Source organism: Arachis stenosperma, chromosome 10 (genome assembly GCF_014773155.1).
Source record: "Arachis stenosperma cultivar V10309 chromosome 10, arast.V10309.gnm1.PFL2, whole genome shotgun sequence".
NCBI lineage: Eukaryota > Viridiplantae > Streptophyta > Magnoliopsida > Fabales > Fabaceae > Arachis > Arachis stenosperma.
The window spans coordinates 117851255-117868085 of NC_080386.1; the positions used below are offsets into that span (position 1 = coordinate 117851255).

Consider the following 16831-nt stretch of genomic DNA (forward strand, 5'->3'; position numbering starts at 1 on the left):
GGCGTTAAACGCCCAGAATGGTGCCAGACTGGGCGTTAAACGCCCACCTGCTAGCCTTACTGGCGTTTAAACGCCAGTAAGTTCCTCCTCCATGGTGTGCTATTTTTCTTCCTGTTTTTCATTCTGTTTTTGCTTTTTCAATTGTTTTTGTGACTTCTCATGATCATCAACCTAAAAAACATAAAATAAAAAAGGAAATAGCTAAAATATAATATTGGGTTGCCTCCCAACAAGCGCTTCTTTAATGTCAGTAGCTTGACAGATGGCTCTCATGGAGCCTCATATTTTCTCAGAGCAATGTTGGAACCTCCCAACACCAAACTTAGAGTTTGAATGTGGGGGTTCAACACCAAACTTAGAGTTTGGTTGTGGCCTCCCAACACCAAACTTAGAGTTTGACTGTGGGGGCTCTGTTTGACTCTGATTTGAGAGAAGCTCTTCATGCTTCCTCTCCATGGTGACAGAGGGATATCCTTGAGCCTTAAACACAAAGGATTCTTCATTCACTTGAATGATCAGTTCACCTCCATCAACATCAATCACAGCCTTTGCTGTGGCTAGGAAGGGTCTTCCAAGGATGATAGATTCATCCATGCACTTCCCAGTCTCTAGGACTATGAAATCAGCAGGGATGTAGTGGTCTTCAATCTTCACCAAAACATCCTCTACAAGTCCATGAGCTTGCTTTCTCGAGTTGTTTGCCATCTCTAATGAGATTCTTGCAGCTTGCACCTCAAAGATCCCTAGCTTCTCCATTATAGAGAGAGGCGTGAGGTTTACACTTGACCCTAAGTCACACAGAGCCTTCTTGAAGGTCATGGTGCCTATGGTACAAGGTATGGAAAACTTCCCAGGATCTTGTCTCTTTTGAGGTAATTTCTGCCTAGATAAGTCATCCAGTTCTTTGGTGAGCAAAGGAGGTTCATCCTCCCAAGTCTCATTTCCAAATAACTTGTCATTTAGCTTCATGATTGCTCCAAGGTATTTAGCAACTTGCTCTTCAGTGACATACTCATCCTCTTCAGAGGAAGAATACTCATCAGAGCCCATGAATGGCAGAAGTAGGTCCAATGGAATCTCTATGGTCTCATTTTGAGCCTCAGATTCCCATGGTTCCTCATTAGGGAACTCATTGGAGGTCAGTGCACGCCCATTGAGGTCTCTTTCAGTGGCGTTCACTTCCTCTCCCTCCTCTCCAAATTCGGCCATGTTGAGGGCCTTGCACTCTCCTTTTGGATTTTCTTCTGTATTGCTTGGAAGAGTACTAGGAGGGAGTTCAGTAATTTTCTTGCTCAGCTGTCCCACTTGTGCCTCCAAGTTTCTAATGGAGGACCTTATTTCAGTCATGAAACTTTGAGTGGTTTTGATTAGATCAGAGACCATGGTTGCTAAGTCAGAGGTGTTCTGCTTAGAGCTCTCTGTATGTTGCTGAGAAGATGATGGAAAAGGTTTGCCATTGCTAAACCTGTTTCTTCCACCATTATTATTGTTGAAACCTTGTTGAGGTCTCTCTTGATTCTTTCATGAGAAATTTGGATGATTTCTTCATGAAGAATTATAGGTGTTTCCATAGGGTTCTCCTAGGTAATTCACCTCTTCCATTGAAGGGTTCTCAGGATCATAAGCTTCTTCTTCAGATGAAGCATCCTTAGTACTGCTTGGTGCATTTTGCATTCCAGACAGACTTTGAGAAATTAAATTGACTTGTTGAGTCAATATCTTATTCTGAGCCAGAATGGCATTCAGAGTATCAATCTCAAGAACTCCTTTCTTCTGACTTGTCCCATTGTTCACAGGATTCCTTTCAGAAGTGTACATGAATTGGTTATTTGCAACCATTTCAATTAGCTCTTGAGCTTCTGTAGGCGTCTTCTTTAGATGAAGAGATCCTCCAGCAGAGCTATCCAAAGACATCTTGTATAGTTCAGACAGACCATCATAGAAAATACCTATGATGCTCCATTCAGAAAGCATATCTGAGGGACACTTTCTGATTAATTGTTTGTATCTTTCCCAAGCTTCATAGAGGGATTCTCCATCCTTCTGTCTGAAGGTTTGGACTTCCACTCTAAGCTTACTCAATTTTTGAGGTGGAAAGAACTTTGCCAAGAAGGCATTGACTAGCTTTTCCCATGATCCAGGCTTTCTTTAGGTTGTGAGTCCAACCATGTCCTAGCTCTGTCTCTTACAGCAAAAGGGAATAGCATAAGTCTGTAGACCTCAGGGTCAACCCCATTAGTCTTGACAGTGTCACAGATTTGCAAGAATTCAGCTTAGAACTGATGAGGATCTTCCAATGGAAGTCCATGGAACTTGCAATTCTGTTGCATTAGAGAAACTAATTGAGGCTTAAGCTCAAAGTTGTTTGCTCCAATGGCAGGGATAGAGATGTTCTCCCATAGAAGTCGGGAGTAGGTGCAGTAAAGTCACCCAGCACCTTCCTTGCATTGTTGGCATTGTTGTTGTTTTCGGCTGCCATAGGTTCTTCTTCTTTGAAGAATTCGGTTAGGTCCTCTACAGAGAGTTGTGCCTTAGCTTCTCTTAGCTTTTGCTTCAAGGTCCTTTCAGGTTCAGGGTCAGCTTCAACAAGAATGCCTTTGTCTTTGTTCCTGCTCATATGAAAGAGAAGAGAACAAGAAAGTGTGGAATCCTCTATGTCACAGTATAGAGATTCCTTGAGGTGTCAGAGGAAAAGAAAAATAGAAGACAGAGGTAGAAAATTCGAACTTATCAAGAAAGATGGAGTTCGAATTGTGCATTGAGGAATAGTGTTAGTCCATAAATAAAAGGATGTGAGAGGAGGGAAGATGATTTTCGAAAATTAAGTAAAAGAATTTGAAAATATTTTGAAAAACATTAATTAATTTTCGAAAATAAGAGTGGGAAGAAATCAAGTAATTTTTGAAAAAGATTTTTAAATTAGAAGTCAAAAAGATTTGATTGAAAGCTATTTTGAAAAAGATGAGGTTAAGAAGATATGATTGGTTTTAAAAAATATGTGATTGAGAAGATATGATTTGAAAACAATTTTAAAAAGATTTGATTTTAAAAATTAATGACTTGCCTAACAAGAAAAGATATGATTCAAACATTAAACCTTTCTCAACAGAAAAGGCAACATACTTGAAATGTTCAATCAAATCATTAATTGTTAGCAAGTATCTTTGAAAAAGGAAAGAAATTGATTTTGAAAACATTTGATTGAAAAGATTTGATTTGAAAAAGATTTGATTTTGAAAAACTTTGAAAACTTGAAAAAAAATTGATTTTGAAAACAAAATCCTCCCCCTTGTGCCATCCTGGCGTTAAACGCCCAGAATGGTGCACATTCTGGCATTTAACGCCCAAAACTCTACCCTTTTGGGTGTTAAACGCCCAACCAGGTACCCTGACTGGCGTTTAAACGCCAGTCTGTCCTTCTTCACTGGGCGTTTTGAACGCCCAGCTTTTTCTGTGTAATTCCTCTGCTGCATGTTTTGAATCTTCAGTTCCCTGTACTATTGACGTGAAAATAGAACCAAGATTAAATAAACAATGCATGCAAGACACCAAACTTAAAATTAGACACTAGACTCAAACAAGAAACATAAAATATTTTTGGTTTTTATGATTTTGTAATTTTTTTGTGCTTTTTCGAAAATTATATGAAAATGGAAAATAAAGGTTTCAGAATTCTCAATTTGATTTCCAGGAATCATTGCAATGCTAGTCTAAGACTCCGGTCCAGGAATTAGACATGGCTTCACAGCCAGCCAAGCTTTCAAAGAAAGCTTCGGTCCAAAACACTAGACATGGCCAATGGCCAGCCAAGCCTTAGCAGATCATTGCTCCAATAGCAAGATTGATAGAAATCAACAAGCTATTGTGATGATCAGTTGAAACCTCGGTCCAATAAGATTAGACATGGCTTCTCAGCCAGCCAGATTTCAATAGATCATCATGAAACACTAGAATTCATTCTTAAGAACTCTGAAGAAAAATACCTAATCTAAGCAACAAGATGAACCGTCAGTTGTCCATACACAGAACAATCCCCGGCAACGGCGCCAAAAACTTGGTGCACGGAATTGTGATCATCAATGGCGCCACAGACTTGGTGGGCTCATTGCAATCTCAACTCTCTATCACAACTCCGCACAACTAACCAGCAAGTGCACTAGGTCGTCCAAGTAATAAACTTTACACGAGTAAGGGTCGATCCCACGGAGATTGTTGGTATGAAGCAAGCTATGGTCACCTTGTAAATCTTAGTCAGGCAGACTCAAATGGGTATAGATGATATATGAATAAAACATAAAGATAAAGATAGAGATACTTATGTATATCATTGGTGAGAGCTTCAGATAAGCGTATGAAGATGCTTTCCCTTCCGTCTCTCTGCTTTCCTATTGTCTTCATCCAATCCTTCTTACTCCTTTCCATGGCAAGCTTATGCAAGGGTTTCACCGTTGTCAGTGGCTACCTCCCATCCTCTCAGTGGAAATGTTCAACGCACCCTGTCACGGCACGACTATCTAGCTGTCGGTTCTCGGTCAGGCCGGAATAGAATCCAGTGATTCTTTTGCGTCTGTCACTAACGCCCCGCCTGCTAGGAGTTTGAAGCACGTCACAGTCATTCAATCATTGAATCCTACTCAGAATACCACAGACAAGGTTAGACCTTCCGGATTCTCTTGAATGCCGCCATCAGTTCTTGCCTATACCACGAAGACTCTGATCTCACGGAATGGCTGGCTCGGTTGTCAGGCGAGCACTCGGTTGTCAGGCGATCAACCATGCATCGTGCATCAGGAACCTAAGAGATAAACACTAGAGCCTTGTATGCTTGTAGAACAAAAGTGGTTGTCAGTCACTTTGTTCATAGGTGAGAATGATGATGAGTGTCACGGATCATCACATTCATCAAGTTGAAGAGCAAGTGATATCTTGGACAAAGAACAAGCGGAATTGAATAGAAGAACAATAGTAATTGCATTAATACTCGAGGTACAGCAGAGCTCCACACCTTAATCTATGGTGTGTAGAAACTCCACCGTTGAAAATACATAAGAACAAGGTCTAGGCATGGCCGTGAGGCCAGCCTCCCAGTGATCAAAAGATTCAAAGATCTCAAGATTCCAAAGATCAGAAGATTAAAATACAATAGTAAAGGTCCTACTTATAGGGAACTAGTAGCCTAGGGTGTACAAGATGAGTAATGACATAAAAATCCACTTCTGGGCCCACTTGGTGTGTGCTTGGGCTGAGCAATGAAGCATTTTTCGTGTAGAGACTCTTCTTGGAGTTAAACGCCAGCTTTTATGCCAGTTTGGGCGTTTAACTCCCATTTAGATGTCAGTTCCGGCGTTTAACGCTGGGAATTCTGAAGGTGACTTTGAACGTCGGTTTGGGCCATCAAATCTTGGGCAAGGTATGGACTATCATATATTGCTGGAAAGCCCAGGATGTCTACTTTCCAACGCCGTTGAGAGCGCGCCAATTGGGCTTCTGTAGCTCCAGAAAATCCACTTCGAGTGCAGGGAGGTCAGAATCCAACAGCATCTGCAGTCCTTTTCAGTCTCTGAATCAGATTTTTGCTCAGGTCCCTCAATTTCAGCCAGAAAATACCTGAAATCACAGAAAAACACACAAACTCATAGTAAAGTCCAGAAAAGTGAATTTTAACTAAAAACTAATAAAAATATACTAAAAACTCAACTCAAACTACTAAAAATATACTAAAAACAATGCCAAAAAGCGTACAAATTATCCGCTCATCAACAGGTCTTGCTCTTTGCGTGAATTTTCTTCGAGATTGGCCCGAGGGGCTTTTAATTTAAGATCGGCTTCCAATTGCTGTAGTTTTTCTTCCAACTCTCGATGTCGCCGCACCTCTCTTTGTAGATCTTTTTCGATTTCTCGTTGTTGTTGGGTTTCTTTTTCAAGTTGTTTTAGGCGATCTAGGAGCGCTTCTATTGCCCCCGAATTTGGTGAGTCTTTGTCTTTGTTGGTTTCCGGGGTATCTTGCAGCGTGACATCCGCGTTCTTGTGCGGTGTTCTATCTTCCAGACTTGAATCGTGGTCGTTGTCATGGTCATCCGCCATGGTGATGGGATGACTTCCAGGTCCCCGGCAACGGCGCCAATGTTCCGAGGGTTACCTGAAACTGGAGGTCGATCTCGGACGAGATCTTCCGTACTGGTCGTAGCTGGTGTGTCCGGCAGGTGGATGACAGCCAGAGCTGGTACGTCCGACTTGTTGGACTGATGGTGCTGCTGATCCTCTGTCACCGAAGGGTTGGGGGTACCTGCAAGGGACTCCGATGCTTAAGTTAGCAAGGGTATTAAGCAGGTTTTTTGTAGAATCAGAGTATGAGTTATACCTGGGTCCTCCAGCATATTTATAATGATGAGATGTGACCTTTTGGATAAGATAAGTTAGTTATCTTATCTTATCTTTATCTTTGAGTTGAGGTCAGCGTATCTTCAATGGAACCGCCTTTATCTCTATAGGCTTGGGTTGTCCTAGGATTTGGGTCGTGTTCCTCTGTTTGGGCCCTTTACTGGGCTCTCCTATCGATTTGGCCGAGCTCTTTGAGAAGAGGTCGGCTAGTCGAACCTAAGGAGGTCGGTCGCTTTTATCGCCAATCATCCCGGGTCGGGTAACTCGACCCAGGGTATGAATAGGGGACCCTGGACAAAAACAGAAAATAGCTCGGACATTTCAAAATCAGCCAACACCAAACCAGGGGGCAATAATAGAGGCCTCATCCAGGCTACATTACAAGACCACAACAAGGAAGGAAAACAAACCCTCTCCTCAGAGTCTGGCGACACCTGCTCATAATTCTTCTCCTCATCCCTATCCCTACAAGTTCTACAGAACCTCCTAAGTCGCACACAGTACTCAGGGTCAGCCACAGTAACACGCATTAAAACTATGGAATCCAGTCAATCAGACATGCCGTCCGGGATCTTAGTAGACATCTCAGCAATATTTTTTCAAGAAGACATAGGTCAACCATGGGGTTATTACCAAACAACTTAGACAAATAAGGAAACAACTCGGACAATAACAACAAAACATCAAGTGTCAGATACAACAGTAAAAGAGAAATCCCAGGACTCACACGAAAGTCCAGGGGCACCTTTTGGAGGCAACAAGAGAGCAAAAACCCAAATACAAAGTCAAAGCTTTACATCAAAAGCATGTTAGCTTCTACATTGCCCAACCAAAGGAACTCATCAATATAACATCACCTTGACCGTTCGTAGAATGGGGACTCGACCTCCTCGGACCCCTTCCCCAAGGATCGGGACAAGTCATGTTCCTCATTGTTGGGGTGGATTACTTCACAAAATGGATTGAGGCAGAGCCCCTAGCTAATGCCACTGCTCAAAGAAGTCGAAAATTCTTGTACAGAAACATTGTTACAAGGTGTGGGGTTCCTTACTCCATCACCACAGACAATGACACTCAATTCACAGACGCAGGCTTTAGAAAGTTGGTAGCCGACTTGAAAATAAAGCACCAATTCACATCCGTAGAACACCCACAGGCTAATAGGACAAGCATAAGCTGCCAATAAGGTCATACTAGCCGGGTTAAAATGGAGGCTACAGGACGCAAAAGGAGCTTGGGCTAAAGAGCTCCCACAAGTCCTATAGATATATCGGACAACTCCACATTTCACCACAAAGGAATCACTTTTCCGATTGGCTTATGGAATGGAGGCAATGATACCGGTAGAAGTCGAAGAAGGATCTCCCAAAACGATCCTCCACAACGAAAAAGCTCATCCTAAATGACATCAGAACAAGTCGACCAGGAGAGGAAAAGCTAGCAGCTAATTGGAAAGGACCCTGCCAAGTCACGGAAGTACTGGGGAAAGGTCACCACAAAGTGTCCGACCTCGAGGGGCGAGAGCTACCAAGGTCATGGCATGCCTACAAAAGGCGCCAGGCCAAGATCTAAAAGATTGCCCAACCTAGAAGGGTAAGCACTAACATGTACACACTCTTATTCATATCTTCATTTTATTGTTTAAAAGTTCGCAGATTCCCTAAAAAGTTTCCTACCAAGACGTCCGATTACGACAGGTCGGTAAGGTGAAAACCAAATTCACCGCCCGATCACGACAAAGGTCGGCAAAGTGAAAACAAACTTCACCGCCCGACCACGATGAAAACCGAATTCATCGTTTGATTTCGACAAAGGTCGGCAAGGTGAAAACCAAATTCACTGCCCGATCACGACAAAGTCGACAAGATGAAAGCCAAATTCATCGTCCGATTACAAAGCGACAGGTCGGCAAGGTGAAAACCAACTTCACCGCCCGACCACGATGAAAACCGAATTCATCGTTTGATTTCGACAAAGGTCGACAAAGTGAAAACCAAATTCACTGCTCAATCAAGACGCATTAATCTGAAGCATTCATCGTCCGATTATAAAACAACAGATTGACAGAAAGTGAAGAACAGATTCACTGTACGATCTCGATAGGAATGATCGTCCGACAAAGGTGAAAACGCGATTCACCTAAAGGACGATCAAACCGGGACAGAAACCACCATCTACAAATCGGCAAAGATGAACACAGAATAATGCAAGAAGTTATCGAAAGTGATCCCAAAAAGAACCTGACGAGGTCTTATGGATTGCTATATAATAACTTAAAAAGACTGGCCGACACTAAAAAGTCAGACCAAGTCAACCCAAGTTATCAGCAAATCCCTGGAAAGGGGTCTGGCCAACCCTATTAAAGAGGAATTGCTATAACTTAGAAGAGATCGACCTAACGAAGTCGGTTTCCTACAAAACAAGTTATAAAAGTAATCCCTGAAAGAGACATAACAAAGGTCCAAGAAAGAGGATTACAAAAATAACTTAGAAGAGATCGACCTAACGAAGTCGGTTTCCTACAAAACAAGTTATAAAAGTAATCACTGAAAGAGCCCTAACAAAGGTCCAAGAAAGAGGATTACAGAAAAACTAAGGAGAGCCCGACTTGACAAAATCAGCCCAAACGACAAAAGAGTTATAAAAGTAATCCCTGAAAGAGACCTGAACAAGGTCCAAGAAAGAGGATTACAGAAATAACTCAGGAGAGCCCCGACACGACGAAAGTCGGCCCACAACACAAAAGTTATAAAAGTAATCCCTGAAAGAGACCTGAACAAGGTCCAAAAAAGAGGATTACAGAAATAACTTGGAAAGCTACAGATTGGACCGACAAGAAGAAGTCGGACCAACGAAAGTTACAGCTTGGACCGACAAGAAGAAGTCAGACCAAACGAAAGCTACAGCTGGACCGACAAGAAGAAGTCGGACCAACGAAAGCAACAGCTTGGACTGACAAGAAGAAGTTGGACCAATGAAAGCTACAGCTTGGACCGATAAGAAGAAGTCGGACCAACGAAAGCTACAGCTTGGACCGACAAGAAGAAGTCAGACCAACGAAAGCTACAACTTGCACCGACAAGAAGAAGTCGGACCAACAAAAAACGTGCACTAAAACGGACATAGCTCCACCCAAAAAGCCACGGCTCCACGACAAGGCTATCAAAATTGTTCAGAATGACTGAAAAGTGTTCTACGAAAACACTAAAAGGTCGTCGGAAAAATTAGCCCCAAGGACCACCCGACATCTCGCAAACGGCCAGAGGAAGGCCAGGAATGTTTTGCTAAAAGGTACGAAGTCTTGAAAAAAGACACTACTTAAAAAGCGAAAAGCACAGCCTCAAAGACAGAGCTAAAAAGTCATCCAAACAAACTATAAAAAGGTTCCCCATCGGAACACTACCTAAAAAGTTGTTGGATTGTGACTAAAAAGCCCGAACAGCAAAGACAAACAAGTCGAAAGAAGGCTGAAAAGTCCCCTCAACAAAGTAAAAGGGGTAATACCAGACTCGCACAAGGAGAAACTACTCAAAGATTGACCAAAGTCAGGATGCTTGAGCACGACTTCCCCGAAGAGATCGAAACTCTGAAAGCACGGTCTCACAGAAAAGTCCGAACTCAAGCAGGGGCAAAGTCATACAGGTTGACGTCAGCTAAAGAAGAGGCGCAAGTACGACTTCAAAAAAGAACAAGCCAAAAGGTTGGGAAACAACTTAAGGATCAAATGCGCTTAGCCAAAAAGGATACAACTTCACTCAAAGAAGGCACAATCTCAAACAGGGCTACGAACATCATCCAAGACTAAAAAAAGGGTTCTATATAAAGAACACTAAAAAGTCATTGGACAAATCACTAAAAGTCCGGATATCAAGCCGCAAGGACAACTTCGCCAAAGCAGAGGGTTGTCAATACAAACTTAAAGCAAGGCATGATCCAGAAGGCAAGGGTAGAAAACCCACGCTACCACTCAAAAGAGGTTGGACTGTGAAGTACCAAACCTCTAGAAAATCTGCAAGACTGCAAAGTAATGAAGAAACAAGCAAGACAGATGCTTGAGCACCCTGGGTCAAGCTGTCTGACCCGGGATGTTTAGCGACAAGCCGACCGACCTCTTCAGGTCAGACTATCCGACCTCTTCTCAAAGAAGCCCAAAACGAAGGAACACAGCCCAATCTAAAGGCAGCCAAAGCCCAGAAAGATAAAGGCGGTTTCCCTAAAGATAAGATGACCTCACTCAAAGATAAAGATAAGATAAGATAAGATAACTATCTTATCTCCAGAAAGGTCACTCCTCACCATTATAAATACACTGGAGCACCCAGGTATAACTCATACTCTGATTCTACTCAATACCTGCTAATACCCTTGCTAACTTAAGCATCGGAGTCCCTTGCAGGTACCCCCCACCCTTCGCTGATAAAGGATCAGCATCACTCTCAGTTCCACAAGTCGGACACACCAGCTCCGGCCGCTATACACCTGCCGGACGCGTCGGCTCTGACCAGCACAGAAGATCTCGTCCGAGATCGACCTACAGTTTCAGATAACGCTCGGAACACCATCTGTGCCGAGCTCTCCTGGCCCGAGGAGAATGATTCCTACACCTCGGGTCCGTTTAGTGGATCCCCCACAATCTTCTACTGCTGCTGTGGTTTCTTCTTCGGCCGCTTCTCCTCCAAAAAGACCTCGAACTGTTGAACCTTTCAATCCAGATGCCCCAGATTTTGATCCTATTGGTTTTGTGGACCAGCAGATCGCACCTTATGGTGCTCTTTCAATGGATGATGTATCTCTTCTTCATCACTTGGATTTTATAACTCGGAGTAGTGTCAAGATGGCTCATATGGGAGCTGTTTTGTATCGTACTGCCCAAAATCTACCTCTGCATGCTACCAAAGCTTTTATGGAGGAAGCTAAGCGAGAATTTGATCGGATGAAGGGTCTCAATGAGGAGTTTGAAGCGGAGGTGACTAAACTGAAGAAGGAGCTGGAAAGGGAGAAGGCCAGCTCTCTTGCCCTGGCGGCCTCTGTGCGATTGGCTGAGGATGTGGCTTTGAAGCACAAAGAAAGCTATGTCACGTCCTACTGAGAAGTGATACGTCTTCGGGGGGAGCTAAAGTCGGTCCGGGTTGATTATTCCGAGCTCCAGGGTCATCTTGTGGGCAGCATAACTGCTGCCTATGAGAACCTGAAGGAACAGGTTCGGGTTATTGCCCCGGAGGCTGACCGTGCCTTGTTTAGCTTGGATAATATTGTGAAGAATGAAAATTGTTCCTGAGGACCCTGATGACGATAATGTTGAGCCTCCTTCTGTTCCTTCTACCAAAGTCTCCGTTGTGCCGCCCTCTTCTTCTCAGGCAGCTGAAGTCGTTCAGCTTGAGTCCGATCCTGATGTCCAGATCCTGAACCGGGATGGTGGGACAGTAGATGCAGTGCCTCTTCAGACTCGTCCTCCTTCACCCCGGGATGCTGCTACTGGGAAACCTTTGGACTCTCTTTGATTATTTCTGATGTATTTGTGTATAGCCCGGCCTGTGGGCTTTGAACTCTTTTATTTTGTAAATGATGTTTTGTTTGACTGTTGATACTTCTGTTGCTTGTTTAGCAACTTTGTTTTGAAAAACAAAGTGACTTTCGAGCTTCCTGGGCTGATTTGGGTGGCCTTTAAAGCTTGCTATTATCATAACTTAGTAGTTTTTATATCCTGTCTGCTTTGCACTCGTCTTGGCACCTTCGTAGATTTTTGTCTGACATGATCAACTTGATTCTTTGGCCTGATGCTGCTCTCATCAATCTTAAACTGTTGTTTATCGTGATACTGAGATTGTCAATTTTTCAACTTGGTTTTTGTTTGTAGCCCTTCTTTTTTGGACCTTACTTAAGGTCTCTTCCATAGGTAGCTTTATCGTGTCGGTTCCTATCAATTTACTCGGTAATCCTCTTTCTTGGACTTTGTTCAGGGCTCTTTCAGGGATTACCTTTGTAGCTTTGTATCTTGGACCGACTTCGTCATGTCAGGCTTTGTCGAGTTACTTGATAATCCTCTTTCTTGGACCTTGTTCAGGTCTCTTTCAGGGATTTATCTTTTGTAACTTTATCTTTTCGGGCCGACTTTGTCACGTCGGGCCCTGTCGAGTTACTTGATAATCCTCTTTCTTGGACATTGTTCAGGTCTCTTTCAGGGATTTATCTTTTGTAACTTTATCTTTTCGGGCCGACTTTGTCACATCGGGCCCTGTCGAGTTACTTGATAATCCTCTTTCTTGGACCTTGTTCAGGTCTCTTTTAGGGATTTATCTTTTGTAACTTTATCTTTCTGGGCCGACTTTGTCACGTCGGGCCCTGTCGAGTTACTTGATAATCCTCTTTCCTGGACCTTGTTCAGGTCTCTTTCAGGGATTTATCTTTTGTAACTTTATCTTTCTAGGCCGACTTTGTCACGTCGGGCCCTGTCGAGTTACTTGATAATCCTCTTTCTTGGACCTTGTTCAGGTTTCTTTCAAGGATTATCTTTTGTAAATTTTTTGTAGGAGTCCGACTTCCTCATGTCGGGCTCTTCGAAGTTATAGTAATCCTCTTTTATAGGGTTGGCCAGACCTCTTTCCAGGGCTTTACTTATAACTTGGGTTGTTGTGGCTGGTCCGACTTTTTGTGCCGGCCAGTCTTTAAGTTATTTTATAGCAATCCATTTTATTAGGACCTCGTCAGGTCCTTTCTATGGATCACTTTCTATAACTTCTTGCATTATTCTATTTTCATCTTTGCCGATTTTGTAGAATTTGGGTTTTTAGCCCTCGTTTTATCGTGATCGCGTAGTGAATTCGGTTTTCACTTTCTGTCGATCTGTAGCTTTACAATCGGGTGATGAATGTTTTCAGAATAATACGACTTGAGCGTTTGTAGAGAATCTGAATAAATTTTATTAAAAGAAAATGAAAATATACATGAGGAGTTAATTTCCTAAGTCGAGTGATTTGTAGGTCTTGGCGGGACACCTCGTTAAAAAACCTTTTTCAGGAAAAAGAGTGTGCCTTGTTCAAGATCTTTTATCATCCCTAGCTATAGTACCTTCTTAGGTTGCAGGCGTGCCATGATCTAGGAAGCTCTCGCCTGTTGAGTTCGGAAAGCCTATAGTAACCCTTTTCCCAGTACTTCTATGACTCGGAAGGGTCCTTTCCAGTTTGCTGCCAGCTTTCCTTCTCCAGGTTGAGTTGTTCCTATATCGTTTCGGATTAGGATGAGGTCATTTTTAGCAAAGGCCCACTGTATTACTTTTTGGTTGTATCTGGAGGCCATTTGTCGTTTCAGCGCCTCTTCCTTTATCCGAGCTTTTTCTCAGATTTCTGGAAGTAAGTCGAGCTCTTCCCTTTGAATTTGGGAGTTGGCTTTTTCGCTAAAATGGATTACTCTGGGTGATCCTTCTTCGACCTCCACTGGGATCATTGCCTCCATTCCGTAGGCTAATCGGAAATGTGACTCCTTTGTCGTGGAATGTGAAGTCGTTCGATATGCCCATAGGACTTGCGGGAGCTCTTCAGCCCAGGATCCCTTTGCATCCTGTAATCTCCGTTATAACTTTGTTAGCAGCTTCAGCTTGCCCATTGGCTTGGGGGTGCTCAATAGAGGTGAATTGTTGTTTTATATTCAGGTCGGCCGCTAGTTTTCTGAAGCCTGCATCTGTGAACTGGGTACCATTGTCTGTAGTGATGGAGTATGGAACTCCGAACCTTGTGACAATACTTCTATATAGGAATTTCTGACTTCTTTGAGCTATGGCATTGGCTAGGGGTTCTGTGTCGATCCATTTTGTGAAGTAGTCTATTCCTACTATGAGGAATTTGACTTGTCCTGATCCTTGAGGAAAAGGTCCGAGGAGATCGAGTCCCCATTTTGCGAATGGCCAAGGTGAGGTTACGCTGATGAGTTCCTCTGGCGGAGCGGTGTAGAAGTTGGCATGCTTTTGACATGGCGAACATATCCTTACAAATTCTATGGCTTCTTTTTGTAGAGTTGGCCAATAGAATCCTGCCCGAAGTACTTTTTTGGCGAGTGCTTGCGCTCCGAGGTGATTACCACAAATGCCAATGTGTACTTCTTCTAGGATATCCTTAGTGTTGGAAGTCGGCACGCATTTTAGCAATGGTGTTGAAATCCCTCTTTTGTATAAATTATTATTTATGATGGTGTAGTATTGTGCTTCCCGTTTTAACCTCTTTGGCTCTTTCTCATCTGTAGGGAGGGCTTCTGTTGTGATGTAATTAATTATGGGGGTCATCCATCCCTGATCGCGACCTGTTATGGCTAGGACCTTTTCTTCTGAGATTGATGAATTCTGTAGAATTTCTTGGATGAGGCTTCTATTGTTGCCTCCTGGTTTGGTGCTGGCTAGTTTTGAGCGTGCATCGGCCCGGGCATTCTGTTCTCGGGGTATGTGTCGAATCTCATACTCTCCGAGTTGTCCGAGCTGTTCCCTAGTTTTGTCCAAGTACTTTTTCATAGTGGGATCTTTGGCTTGGTAGCTTCCTGTTATTTGTGAAGTGACTACCTGTTCATACCCTAGGGTCGAGCTGTCCGACCCGGGATGTTCGACAAACAAAGCGACCGACCTCTTCAGGTCAGGACAACCCGACCTCTCCTCAAAGAGCTCGGCCAAGTCACAGGAAAGCCCGAATGAAGGGCCCAAATAGAGGAACGCGCCCCAAATCCAAGGGCAGCCCAAGCCCATAGAGATAAAGGCAGTTCCCTTAAAGATGACCTCACTTAAAGATAAGATAAGATAACTAACTTATCTTATCCGCAGGAGGCCACATCTCACCATTATAAATACACTGGAGCACCCAGGTATAACTCATACTCTGATTCTACTCAATACCTACTTAATACCCTTGCTAACTTAAGCATCGGAGTCCCTTGCAGGTACTTCCCACCCTCCAGGGACGAAGGATCAGCATCACCACCAAGTCCAACAAGTCGGACACACAAGCTCCGGCCGCTGTACACCTGCCGGACACGTCGGCTCCGACCAACACAGAAGGTCTCGTCCGAGATTGACCTACAGTTTCAGGTGACCCTCGGAACATTGGCGCCGTTGCCGGGGATCCTGGAAGTCATCCCATTGACATGGCAGATGACCATGACAACGACCACGATTCAGGTTTGGAAGACAGAACGCCGCATAAAAATACGGACACAATACTCAAAGATACTCCAGAAACTAATGGAGACAAAAATTCATCAAATCCAGGAGTAATAGAAGTACTTCAAAATCGATTGGAGCAACTCGAGAAAGAAGCCCAACATCGACATGAAAAGGAAGAAGATCTACGCCGAGAGATAAGGCGGCGCAGAGAACTGGAAGATAAGCTTGTAAAACTCGAAGCCGATCTTAAAACTAAAGCTACTCGATCATCCGCAGAAGATAGCTCTCAGAAAGATCAAGATCCATTCACCAGAGAAATTATGAAGACCAAAATTTGAAAAGATTTCAAGCTTCCGGATATGACTCTATATGACGGCACCTCAGACCCCAACCATCATCTCAGCAACTTTAGAAGTAGAATGTACCTCAGATGCCTCAGATGCAGTCCGCTGTAAAGCCTTTCCAACAACTCTCACAAAGACAGCCATTAAATGGTTTGACAACCTACCTCCAAAATCCATCTCGAGTTTCGACGATCTGGCCAAGAAGTTCCTGGCCCGATTCTCCATACAAAAGGACAAAGCCAAACACGCACCTAGCCTACTAGGGATCAAGCAAGGAGATCGGGAGAGCCTTCGCAACTACATGGAAAGATTCAACAAAACATGCATGGACATACAAAGTCTACCAACAGAGGCTGCCATTATGGGCCTTATAAATGGCCTACAAGAAGGACCATTTAGCCAATCTATATCAAAGAGATACCCTACATCCTTAGACGAGGTACAAGAACGGGCACAAAAATACATCAACATGGAGGAAAACTCTCGACTTGGCGAAACCTCAAGGTTCGGCTCTGCCTACCGAGATAAAGAATCCAAGAAAAAGGAAGATCGCTCCGGAGAGAAAATCAAAAAATATCATAACTATACTCCTCTTAGGGTATCCTTGGTAGATGTTTACAAAGAAGTCTGCCATACAGAGAAAATCCCTCCTGCTCGGCCACTTAAAGGCAAAAGAGGAGGAGGAAATCGGAATGAATACTGTGAGTATCACCGACTTCGAGGGCATTCCACCAACGAATGCTTCGACTTGAAAAACGTCATAGAAAAACTAGTAAGAGAGGGAAAGCTAGATCGGTTTTTGGCCAATCGGGATGACGAACCAAGAAAAAGAAGAAGGGATGAGGATGTTGGACGATCTGAACGATCACCTCGCACACCGGAAAGACACGTTCACGTAATACACAGCGGATTTGCCGGAGGAGGAATCTCCAAATCATCCCGAAAGCGACACCTCAAAAAAGTATAC

The 16831-nt window shown here is 43.5% G+C and overlaps 1 non-coding gene across 1 annotated transcript; it reads left to right on the forward strand.

The window, feature by feature from the left end:
- The first annotated feature begins 1968 nt into the window (after positions 1 to 1968).
- Positions 1969 to 2076, forward strand: LOC130958855 (small nucleolar RNA R71). The gene has a single exon (XR_009077957.1). It is a non-coding gene; the product is annotated as a small nucleolar RNA R71 (small nucleolar RNA).
- Positions 2077 to 16831: the final 14755 nt, after the last annotated feature.